This window comes from Budorcas taxicolor, chromosome 10 (genome assembly GCF_023091745.1).
Source record: "Budorcas taxicolor isolate Tak-1 chromosome 10, Takin1.1, whole genome shotgun sequence".
NCBI classification, from domain to species: Eukaryota; Metazoa; Chordata; class Mammalia; order Artiodactyla; family Bovidae; genus Budorcas; species Budorcas taxicolor.
Genome location: NC_068919.1, coordinates 81,186,541 through 81,199,393, shown reverse-complemented (window position 1 = coordinate 81,199,393; position 12,853 = coordinate 81,186,541). Strand labels below are relative to the sequence as shown.

Genomic DNA, 12,853 nt, shown 5'->3' with positions numbered 1-12,853 from the left:
TAATTTCATGACTGCAGTCACCATCTGCAGGGACTTTATTTTTGGGGGGCTCCCAAATCACTGTAGATGGTGACTGCAGCCACTACAATGCGAGGTCACAAAGAGTAGGACACGACTGAGCAACTTCACTTCAAACTTTAGAAAGCATACATACTAAATGCAATATGACATTTCTGGATTGGATCCGGGAAGAGAAAAAGGACATCAGCAGAAAAACTGATGAAATCCAAATAAAATCTACACACTTTAGCTTCACTGTGTAACCTTTTGGATTTTACTCTATGGGCATGTACTAATTATTTGAAACATAAGATTTAATTTTAAAAAACCTAATTACTTTGTGATTGTACTTTCATCATTCATGGCATCCATATCCTTCTACATACTGCTAATGAGAAACACCAAGGGTACACGTGTTGCTTCAGCACTTCTAATACTTCCATTACTGCACCTAAACGCATACCTGCCTCACCTGCTAGGTTTTAGGTCCTTAAAGGTGGAGGCCAAGCCAGCTCAGCTCTGTCCTCAAGGAATCTGGAGAGTATTTGCCACACGGTAAGAGTTCAATCAATGAGACTGAAATGATTAGGCTCAATTTTTCATTAGTATGGAATTTTGTATTTCAAATATCCAAACAGTTCTAGGAGTTTCCTCTGATCCTTAGTTCATAATGATACGGAAAAGGGAAGCAAGGAGCAGAGATGGGTGAAGTGCTTCTCACTGGCGATTTGGTTAGGAACATGGAGGCATGTTAGATAAATGACCCTCCAACATTTTGCTCTGTGCTGGAGCTGCAGGGACTATAAAGATAAAATGAAGCCCTTACGGTAAAAGTTAGGCATAATTAATGTCAAGACTTGAAAAGGTGAAACACCCTTGGATTTTCAAAAATGTTTTCCAGAATGGCCATGAAATGCTTTTCAGAGATAAATATCACTTATTTACACTGTTGGTGGGAATGTAAATTGGTGCGGGCGCTATGGAAAACTGTATGGAGGTTCCTCAAAAAACTAAAAATACGGTTGTTATATGATCAAGTAATCCCACTGCTGGGCATATATCCAGAGAAAAATGTATGTACATACACGTGCACGCACACGCACGCACACACACACACACACACACACACACACACACACTGGAATATTACTCAGTCATCAAAAACAATGAAATAATGCCATTTGCGGCAACACAAATGGACCTGGAGATTATCATACTAAATGAAGTCAGAAAGAGAAAGAAAAACACCAGATGGTGTCACTTATATGTGGAATCAAAAACACAAGACAAATCAACATATCTACAAAGCAAAAATAGATTTATATATAGAGAACAAACTTGTGGTTGCCAAGAGGGAGGGGAGAGGAATGCAAGTTTGGGGTTAGCAGAAGTCAACTACTATACATAATAGGATGGATAAACAACAAGGTCCTATTGTGTAGCACAGGGAACTCCAGTCAATATTCTATCACAAACCATAATGGAAAAGAATATATATATATATATAACCATACACAAGAAAACTGAATCACTTTTCTGTACAGAAAAAATTAATATAACACTGTAAGTCAACTATACTTCAATAAAATTTTTTTAAAACAGAGTGTCCAAAGAAAAACATCCTAGCCTCCAACCCCATCAACATCTAATTTTCCAAACATTCAAAAGACAGAAGACAAATGACTTAGGAAATATTCTAAGGTCCTTGAACGGGTAAAGGAATGCTAATGAATTTGCCCCCAAAGCATGAGTAGTGCTGTTCCATTTCCACCAACTCAGAGCCTTAAGTCTACACTCCACACCATAAAGCGATAAAACACGGGGCAGACACTGATCTCTGTGAACCCCTATTGTTTAAGGCACAAAATGCACAGATGACAGTTAAGGCTCCTTCTGGATCTCTTCACACCCCAAATATAAACTAAGGCACTGCAGTCTTTTCACACAAACTCACATATCAACAGACCCATTTGGTCTGTGCACTGGGAGAAGAAGCTTACCCACATTACTTTCTCCCTATTTCCAGAGTGGCCTACATATGAGCCAGCGTCATATATGAGCAGTTCTCAAGTCAAGGAGAAAAGGATTTATTCAACTTGTTGAAATGAAATTAAAATATGTATGCTGTACAATGAAACATTCGCTGAATTGTGCCTTCATTCATATTCAGGACTAAAAAAGTTTCTAACTTGGCTTTCACGTGCACTTTTATGTATTGGTTAGTCCACATATAACATCTGCAAGCTATCCTTACAGGTGCATATTTCTACTTGATCTTTTTTTTTACTCTTATTTTGTTGACCACTTTTTACAGCACAGAAAAAAGATGGGAACACTGAGGGAAAGTCACAGGCAACTTATCCATAGGCAATGATACATGATCGATCAGAGGAGAGTTTTGTTCTTGTTTATTTAACATAATCCTTAGTTCAAACTGACTAGGCTTAAAGATGATTGTGTAAAAGGCAGAACAAAGGTCTGTGAGCAGCAGCAGCATGATAAAAGCATGGTGTGATGCACATTCAGAGCTTATCTCTTTCCACTGAAATTTTCCCTTTCAAAACACAGAAATAACATTGTGCTGCTAACAAATATAGCTGTCTTCTAAAGCAGTTATTTCCCCCTAAATAACCAGCATTTATGGTACAGGTGCTTTCTACATAATATGGGGGAGAGAAGAGTTTTCCAAGAAACCTTCAAATGAGCTCAAATGTCCACAGTCAAAGACACATCTCAGGGGATGAGGACATGAGATAATATCCATCTGTCAGGTGAGCCGGAACAGCCTCCCTCAGTAAAGGAACTTGAACACGTCTCAGAGGAGGAAAAGATGCCTGACAGGTGGAGAGAAGACAAGGAAATGCCAGGCAAGAAGCAAGATGTGCGTGGGAGCTACCACTGTACTTCCTCAAGAAGCAGAGACACAGTGTGACGTGATGTGCGGCAGAGATTATCTTAGCCATTAAGACAAACTGAAGGGGAGAGTGTATGTCACTTCACACTCCGAGGCTTGGTTTCCTCGTATGTTTCAGGGGAAGGGCAGACCACGTGATTTGGACAGCTCACTTCCTCGGAGGCACTGTGCTGGCACCGAACACCCTATAACCCTTCGAGGTGCGTGTCTTGGGAGCCCATTTGATAGATGAAGAGAGACAGGCTCAGCATCCCGATGGGACCTCTGGTTACAGGGCTTTAAGAATATGCATGATAACTACTGTGGAGAAAGAGGGGGCATGATACTAAGACGGGCTTCCCAGGTGGCTCAGTGGTAAAGAATCTGCCTGCCAGTTCAGGAGCTCTGAGTTCAATCCCTGAATTGGGAAGATCCCCGGAGCAAGAAGGAAATGACAACCTGCTCCAGTATTCTTGCCTGGGAAATCCCATGGGCAGAGGAGCCTGGCAGGCGATATAGCCCATGGGGTCGCAAAGAGTCAGACATGACTTAGCAACTAAACAACAACAACAATATTAAAACTGACTTAAAAAATCCGAGTTCCTGAACATAAGCACCTAATAAAATAATGGCTATATTCTTTTCTTAAGAGAGCAAAGGAATAAAGGAACTGAATCTATCTTCCCTGTCATGCCAGACAAAGGAAAGGAAAGGGCATAGAACGTTCTTTACTCTGAAGAGTGTTCTCTAAGAAGTCCTTCAAGGGAAACCACAGGACAAAGAATGCTATGTCTTCCTGTGGCAGCAGCGGCTTCTTTAATTATGCATTCCTGCAGAGTCCATTAAGAGGTAGGTGTTACCCTGAACATTCAACACATTCCTTAGCAGTTAGAACAGGGGTGAGCAGTAAACTGAAGGAGCCATCCATCCTCAGAAGCACTGAACATAGTCCTCAATGCAGATTCTAAAATGAGCTGTTATTTCTATACAAAAGCTCAACAGCCATTATGACAATTTACCTGTCATTATTTAACTGTAGAATTCCGTATGTATAAATTCACATCTGGCAGCAAGAGAGTCCAATAAATAAAACTAGCCTTAAAACTTTATAACCAAATTTAGAAGTTAATGAGGTCTACTTATTTGTAAGTAAGTCAGCTCTTCAAATTTAGCCCCTGCCCCATCCCATTTCTCTAGATAAATATGTGAAATTAAAGAACATATATTTAGATTAAACCCTCTCTACTGATGGGAGCCACTCTGGTACTAAAACAATTTGGGAGTATCTATTACAATACCCCATGACCTGACAACTGCCTAGAGAAACATATGCCCACGTACACAGTGCCAAGGACAAGGATATTCTTTGCAACCTCATTTGTAATCAGAAACTACTGGAAACAATATAGAAGATCAGCAATAGGAAAATGGCACAAAAACTATGGTATTTTCCCATGATTAGTCCACATAACATAAGCAGCAGTTTAAAACGATGAACTAGATTATTTCAACCAGCACGGACAGATCCCCTGAAACATGTTAATGTGAAAAACACAAAATACATTTATATTATAAATACCAAATCAACAAAGTGTTTGCCTCTGGGGAACCAGCAAGAGTAGACAGGGAATAAATCTTATAAACTCATTTATTACTTTTATTAAAAAGTTAATTTTAAAAAACACCTTGCAAGGATGTTACTGGGTTATCAAATAGCAGGATTATAGAATAAGGCACAATATCTCTGTGTTGCAGATATCTCCACAAACACTGCTAAATTAAAATCTAATTAAGTATAAAAGAAGACAAACTACCAGGGGCAACCAAAACATCATGAATAAAGCTGGGGTTTTATCTGATGAAGAACAGAAGACTGTCAACTTAATGGCCACATGAAGCTTCAGCTGGTATAACACATTATTACTGGTGGGAGCCTGTATACATACTCTTTTCCCAGCTTAAAAACTTTTTACAGTAACTGAAAAAGGACCTAATGTAGAAATGACAAAATTATGTTAACATCACTAAATGAAAACAGTCATGCTCCCTTTTAACCACTAAGAATCCTTTCCCACCAGCGACAAACATTAATGTGAGAATGCAAACCTAACTTTTAATAAAGATCAGCTTACACTAACAATAAGAAAGAGGGTCCCCCTCTGGTAGGGACTCTCCAGAACATCAGGGCCTTGCATGGGCACCACTTACTTTCTTTATTTGCGACCCTGTCAGTGAACCATCTCATTTATACAACCACGCATTTCTATTCCTCAGGGAAAATAAAATGGCTCTAAATTTAGGGAACCACCTCACCAACGTTATATCTATCTGTAACTGCTACTAAAGTGAGGAAAGATGGAGGCAGGGAGAAAGGGGGGAAGGAGGGGGAAGGAAAAAGAGAAATAACCAATTTATTGTAAAACTACATATAATCAAAGTAAGATTTACTTTAAATACGATCGAATGCATCTTTCTCATTTTTAGTTATTTTAATGCCATAAGATTTAACAGAAAAGAAAAAATAATAACAGAGTAAAAAATAACAAAATATCCTCCTTATATTATTGTTAAAAACAGCATGCAAAACATGATCCCAGCTTTGCTTTTAAAACATACAGTCACGTAGGACAAAAATGAAAGAAAATTCTTAAAATGCTAGCAATCCTAAAAAGCAAATGACCCAGTTTCTTCTACAATAAATTACACGAACAAAAAGGAAACAAGGGACAGTGTTACAGATTAAGAAAGTCTTTAAAGTGACAGGTGCAATGCGTTCCTCAGGCTGGGATCCTGATCCCAACAAACTGTAAGATGACAATTCTGAGACAAAGGAGGAAGGTGAACATGGACTCTAGGACAGACTAGACGTAAATAGTATTAAATCATAATCATTCATTTCATTAAGGGAAATGATATTGTGACTCACTTTAAAGTCATTTTCTGTTTAAAAAAATACTTAGTGATATTTTTGTAGGTTGAATGGTACAATATTCGGTCTGTGCTTTAAAATACACACACAAAAAGTTTTTAAACCATACAAACAGGAAGAAGATAAGTGAATGAGAAAGGTAAGATGCCTGTACTTGTTGAAGCTAGATTGATGGGTATATGGGAGCTTGCTGTGCTGTCCTGTTTTTGTGAATGTTTGAAAAAGCTCACAAATAAAAAGTGAAAATGCTTGCAGGTATAGCTGTCTCTCAGAGAATGCAATGGCAGCCCACTCCAGTACTCTTGCCTGGAAAATCCCATGGATGGAGGAGCCTGGTAGGCTGCAGTCCATGGGGTCGCTAACAGTTGGACATGACTGAGTGACTTCACTTTCACTTTTCACTTTCATGCATTGGAGAAGGAAATAGCAACCCACTCCAGTGTTCTTGCCTGGAGAATCCCAGGGGTGGGGGAGCCTAGTGGGCTGCCGTCTAAGGGGTCGCACAGAGTCGGACACGACTGAAGCGACTTAGCAGCAGCAGCATAGCTGTCTCTGGTGGAAGCAGATGGGTGAGCTGGTGGGAACTGGGCGATTTTTACTTTGACATCTGGGCCTTTTACAAACATCCAGATTTTACACAGTAAATATGAATTACTTTGATTATTTGAAGAAACAAATGTTACTCTTTTGGGAGATGTATTCATGGATGGTAAATGGATGGATGGATGGATGGAAAGATGGATAGGTCTCTCAATGCCAGTTCTAATGATGCCACCTCTGTGGATTTTAATTCTCCCTCTGCTGACACCTAAATGCATTTTACATATACTTCCACTAAAGGCCTAATTACATTTGATTATTTAGTATGACAATTTTTCATTATATCTTATCTCCCCCTCCAGAAAAACACGAAGCATTTCTTTTCGTGTGTGTGTTTTTTTCCTGGTCAACATGAAGCAAAAAGCTCTCTCTATATATTAGGCACTAAATAGGTATACACTTAATTAACTTTTCCACTAATAAATTCAGAGAGAAAAAAAGTGGCAATAGCAGTAGAATAAATATCCTACTGCTTGTAACCATGAAAGCTTTAAGGTCAGAACACGCCCAGAGGTCCCTCTACCCATCAAATGTTACCTGGTCCATTTCTCAAACCATTAATTTTCCAATTGACTGGGAAAACATCAGTTGGTAGCAGAAAGCAGTCAGTCACTGAATTGAGTTAGATTTTTTTTTTAATGACTCCATGAAAAAAAAAAATCAAAGTCTATTAGTTTTTGAGCAACCATTCATTATTTACCTACTGAAGACGCCTCCAGAGCACTGATCAGTCCATTTTCATTAAGGAAACCATTACGGGAAGAACACAGAGCTAGCCATGTGCAGAGACAAACAACAGTTTGAGAAACATCCCCTGCTCTGAAAAGGCTGATGTTATTTGGAAGGACTGTACACCCAAACCTCTCATAGACTCACTAGAAACTCTAGCATGTTCTACGCAGATGTGAACTGCACAGAACTTGGTAGTTCCTCAAGCCTTCAATGCTTAAAAGCCATTTTCAAAAAGACATAATAAAGCCCTCCTCCCAGGAGGAGTACCAAAATGCCCAAAGCACAGCATTACTGGATATCGCTACACATAAGACTTCACCTGCGATACGATATGAATTTGGCTTTTATGGGATTTTGACAAAAGCCACTCAAACACTGGTAAGACATTTACGATTTCCTTTTATATCTAAAAGATTCTTCAGTTCAGTCCCTCAGTCGTGTCCGACTCTTTGCGACCCCATGGACTGCAGCACACCAGGCTTCCCTGACAAACATTAAAACAAAGCCCAGGTTTTAAATTAAGACTCCACCACCTAAGAGTTTCCAAAGCCCTTTGAGAAGCATCAGGGTATCATGAAGAAATGGCAGGTGCAAGCTCTCCCCAAGCTTCACCTCCCATTCCATCCTGTGGTCCACTCCCAGAAGCCAGGTGTTCAAGAACACTTTCACCCCTAGTTTTCAAGCCTGGAAGGGGAGGCAGGAACGGAGCAAAGCTCTGCATACTTCCTACCCTGACCTCCACTCACGCTCACACACAGTTCGTGTTCTTGCTTCTCTATTCTCTGATTCTTTATGTAAGAAGCTCAAATCTTTATGAGCAAATTTTAATTTATTAGACAGTCAACAAAGTGGGTAACATGGTATCATTGTAAAGAATCGAATCCATACAAATCCAGGGCCTTGAGAATATGAGCAGGTACTAAGGAATAAGACACAGCTCCAAAGATAACTTAATTCCTGTTCCCATGGGTTCTATTCATCCCTAGAATGAATTCAGAAGAGGCAATGCTCTATTAGATGTGGAAACTGTATTCTCAGGTTCTAAAGATAAAGGTTAAGAATTTAGCGAAAACTTTTTCGGACTGAAAAGAAAAAGGTGATGCTAGGATTAGCAAATGTGAAGGGGTCACACAACAGTTCTACAGGCTGTTAAAATGTTTTCTTTTTTAAGAACAAAGAAGAAGCCTTTAAATAACAAATTAGCATAATCAAATAATGTTGAAGTGATCCCTGGGCATACAAAATTCAAGTCAAATTAGTCATGGCCAAAGATAAAAGGAAAACTCTGCACTCATTCTTATGCTACTCTAAATTTTTATTACCTTCGTATTACATTATAGTTAGCTTTCAGTTAATGTGCTTCCCCGGTGGCTCAGCTGGTAAAGAATCCACCTACAATGCAGGAGACCTGGGTTCAACCCCTGGGTTGGGAAGATCCCCTGGAGAAGGGAAAGGCTACCCACTCCAGTATTCTGGCCTGGAGAATTCCATAGGCTGTATAGTCCATGGGGTCGCAAAGAGTTGGACATGACTGAGCGACTTTCACTTTTAGTTAATAAAATTTCAGCTAGTATTTCTCTGAGAAAAATCTTAAAAAATGATACAAATGACTTGTTTACAAAACAGAAGCAGACTCACAGACTTAAAAAACAAACCTATGGTTACTAAAAGGGAGAGTTATGGGGGACGGATCAATTAGAAGATTGGGATTGAGGGCGTGGAAACCCATTCCAGTATCCTTGCCTGCAGAATCCCATGGACAGATGAGCCTGGTGGGCTACAGTCCATGAGGTCACAAAGATCTGGACGTGACCGAAGTGATAAGCATGCATGTACATACTCCAATACAAAGTAAAAATTCAGAAAAAGATTAAGATTAAAAAAATAAAATTTAAGCTGGCATATATTTGAAAATATTGATTCCCTTTTGTACCCTCAATCCCACTGTGAAACTCCAATTCAGGATGAGCCTCAGAATCCAACAAATCTACTCAGGTAAATATTTGAGCTCTTCTTTGCATTAATATATTCAAACTCCTGTCATTAGTTAATCTACCGTCTGTCTCTGGGCTATGTTTAAAGAGGAAATTGTACTGGATCTGAAGAGCAGTTCTCTCATGTTTTAAGGTAGACATAATTTGTAGAAATAATGAGAAAACAGGGTGCTCAGTGGATGAGACGGGAATCTACAGGACAGACAGCCAGGGAGAAAATGTTATCCCAGCTTCCATTTTTTAACTCATTTGTGAATCTGTAATCAACAGTCTATCATCCTGATGACCAACGTAAGGCATTCTGATTATTACATTTCTTGCTGCCACTCCACAGAACACCGAGGAAAGTCTAGGAGAATCACTAACTCTTTTTTCTTTCCTTTTTACACTTACGAAAAGGTTGGGACTTCCCATAAAACAACAAAATGGATGTCTTTACTTTTGTGTTTCATATCCACAAGCTATTAGTCTAAGTAAATGTGACCAGTGTTCTTTTTATTTTGAAGAAAAAAAAATAAAAAAGAAGTGGAGAGCTTTATAAAATTTTCTCAGGGGCTTCCCTGGAGGCTCAGTGGTAAAGAACCCACCTGCCAACGCAGGAGACACAAGACTGATCTCTGACATGGGAGGATCCCACATGCCACGCAGCAACTGGGCCTGTGTGCCACGTCTATTGAGCCTGTAACTGAGCCCCACGTGCTGCAGCTACTGAAGCCCAGGCACCCTAGAGCCTCTGCTCCACAACAAAAGAAGCCACTGCAACGCGAAGTCCATGCACCGCAACGAGAGAGCAGCCCCTGCTCACCGCGAGCGAAGAGCCCATACAACAGTGAAGACCCAGCAAGGTTAAAAATAAACAAATTACTTTTTAAAAAAACGTCCTTAGTTATTCTCTCATGAAAAGCAGAAGCCCAGCATCCAATAACCACACTGCAACAAAGGGAAAAAATGTAAGTACTATCTCACTCAGCTATGAGTAAATAACTGTCTATACAAGAATGGGAAAATCCAAAGAAAAATATACTGGAGAAAATTATTCGAATGTTTCAAATGTTTTTAGCGTAAAGCACATACTTTAGTCAGAGATCACTTTCAATTAACATTACTGTTTCTCATTGGGTATTTAGAAAAAACACAGCATTTTTTTTTTTTAATTTAAGGAAAGGAAAAAAGCATGCTTTCTCAGTTCTATTCCAGAACAACACTACTCAAAAGCATAAATAAAAAGTATAAAAATGATGCACTTAATAAGATATACATGGTGGTGATTTAGTCGCCAAGTCGTGTCCAACTTTTGTGACCCACAGACTGCAGCCTGCCAGGCTCCTCTGTCCATGGGGTTCTCTCCAGGCAAGAATACTGGAGTGGGTTGCCATTTTCCTTCTCCAAGATACACACAGGACCACATATAAAGTACAGTACAAGGTATTGTGAGTTTGGGTTTTCTTGGGTATTTTCTGCCTTTCTGGATTTTTATCTTGCAGGAAGGGAATGGTTTGGATACTTCTTAAACAGAAGTTAAGAAAGGAGTATGGATTTCGAAAGCCACAGTCAGGCCACCAGCAGGTCTGGAGAACTGTTCCATCACGGCTTCTTCCCCTCTGCCGTCTGAGTAGCTCCAGCGTGTATGAATGCATAAGCGAAGACTCTCCCACCTCACCTAACAGACGTCCTGTACCAGCATCATCAGATATGACCACCATTAAAAATTCAACCGAAATCAAAAGACAGGGTGTGGCTGCTCCATCATAAAAGCTACACAAGCTTGGCCTCACAGTAACTCTCAAACTTAACACTTTCACTAACTGTCATATTCAAGTGTACCAACCAGGAACTGATCCTTATTTAAGAATGTTTAAAATACTTTAAGACATACAGGGACTGCACTGAAGGTGCACATTTCAATAGTACACAGGTACTGAGGAGGGAAAAGAAAGTAAATCTTGAAAAAGAACTTCCAAGATTGAGACAAGGACCAGAGGGCGCTCAACAACATGCACTGATTTTTTTTTTGTTCTTTGCAAGGTACATGAGCTACAGCTCCCTACGTGGAGCAGCCCTGCAGGCTGTTTGCTTCACCATTAAGCAGTTTTTGATAGTTCCAAAGAGCTATATTCTCAAAAGTAGTTATTCAGTTTTGTTACTGATTAAAAAAAAAACAACTCAAGCTCTTCAAACAGTTAAAAATCACAGAGATCTAAAAATCTTTCTTGGATTCCCACCTCTTAAAGAATGATTCTGGGAATGGTCAAATCAATGCTAACAGGAAAGTGTCCTAATGTACTTGAAAAACATTTTCAGAGATAATCATTTTCCCCTTTCTCTTACTGAAATTCGAAGAAGGTCAGAAATAGCAAGCCACTTTGAAATCAGTGCTCCAATTACCCAGCGGGCATCTGAAAAGAAGCCCTCAGCTCTGCACAAAGGTTTGCAGAGGTGAGATGCTCAGATAACCTCGACCGTCCTTCATAGAAAGCAGTACTCCAGAAAAGCTGGCTCCTTAGGCAATTTGCTATGACAAAGCAGTGGATAAAAAAATTCCAAATTCATTGTTTCAGCATCTGGCTAAGAGGAAGGTTAAGTACAAAGTAACAAAACCAAAGCAACCTACCTAATGCCAAATCACTTTATCTGAATTTAGGAGCTTAGCATATTACAGCATTTCAGCCTATAGAAAAGTCTCTTTCTATCAAATTAAACTGTTATTTTGCTCAATGAGAAATGTCCCTTGACAACTGAAATAAAGCGTTCAAAAAATATCCACTAAACTTTGGGATAAGCCCAGGACAGAACTGGGTCTCTACCCAGCAGTAAACAAATGCAATCACTCTGAATCAATGGCGAATGTCAATCCAACAGCTCATCCAGCCATCTCTTAATTTTTCAGGAGCTTGGTGTTTCAAATTATAAACTAATGCATCAGGGTTAACACGATTCTTATTTAGACACAGGTTAGGGTACAACCTCCCATCAAATTTTAAGAAACACAGATGCTCTGAAATGCTGATGGAATGAAAATAGTCATGTAGCAAAAAATATTACTAGGTTGCCAGAAAAATAATTTACTCTATAATGATGAAAATGTTGAATTCAGAAATCAATGACTAAAAACTGCCCAAGAATCTCCTGTCTTCCCCGTTTCTGCCTCTCAGCTATAGAACAACAGAGGAGGAAAAAACAGTGGGGAAAGATACAGAATCCACATTTACCAAATCAAAATTTTGCCCTAAGTGGCAGGTTTTCTAACAATAAACTCTGAGTTTAGTGATCCTTTGTAACTAATCTACCAACTCACCTGATTCCACTTCAAAGTCGTGGTAAATCTTCCTTCCAACTCCAACTTGAGGTATTCTCACAAAACCTAGAGTAAAATAATTATGAACTTCAGTATGATCAGATTATTCTCAAATTTTGAAAATAGTAATAAAGGGGGAAATCATCGCTACCAATCAAGTCGTAACTGTGAAATGTTATACCTTCCCTCTAAAACCCTCTTTAATTTGTAATCTCTTCATGTGTAGTCAACATATATCTAAATTTAAGCCAACCAATAGCCACTTCTATTTACACATTCTTTTTCTTGAACTTTTTGTATTGTATAACATAAAATTTACATTTATATACCACAAAATTGGGGTATAATCCATTAACAATGCTGTGATGGCTTCAGGTGAACAGTGAAGGGACTCAGCCATACATATACAA

At 39.2% G+C, this 12,853-nt stretch overlaps 1 long non-coding RNA gene across 1 annotated transcript in view; it reads right to left on the bottom strand.

The window, feature by feature from the left end:
- LOC128053727 (uncharacterized) overlaps window positions 1-12,476 on the bottom strand; it is a 155,543-nt gene extending 143,067 nt beyond the window's left edge. Inside the window, exon 1 of the long non-coding RNA XR_008199961.1 lies at window positions 12,444-12,476. This is a non-coding gene — a long non-coding RNA (uncharacterized LOC128053727). The remainder of the gene's footprint in view (window positions 1-12,443) is intronic.
- Window positions 12,477-12,853: the final 377 nt, after the last annotated feature.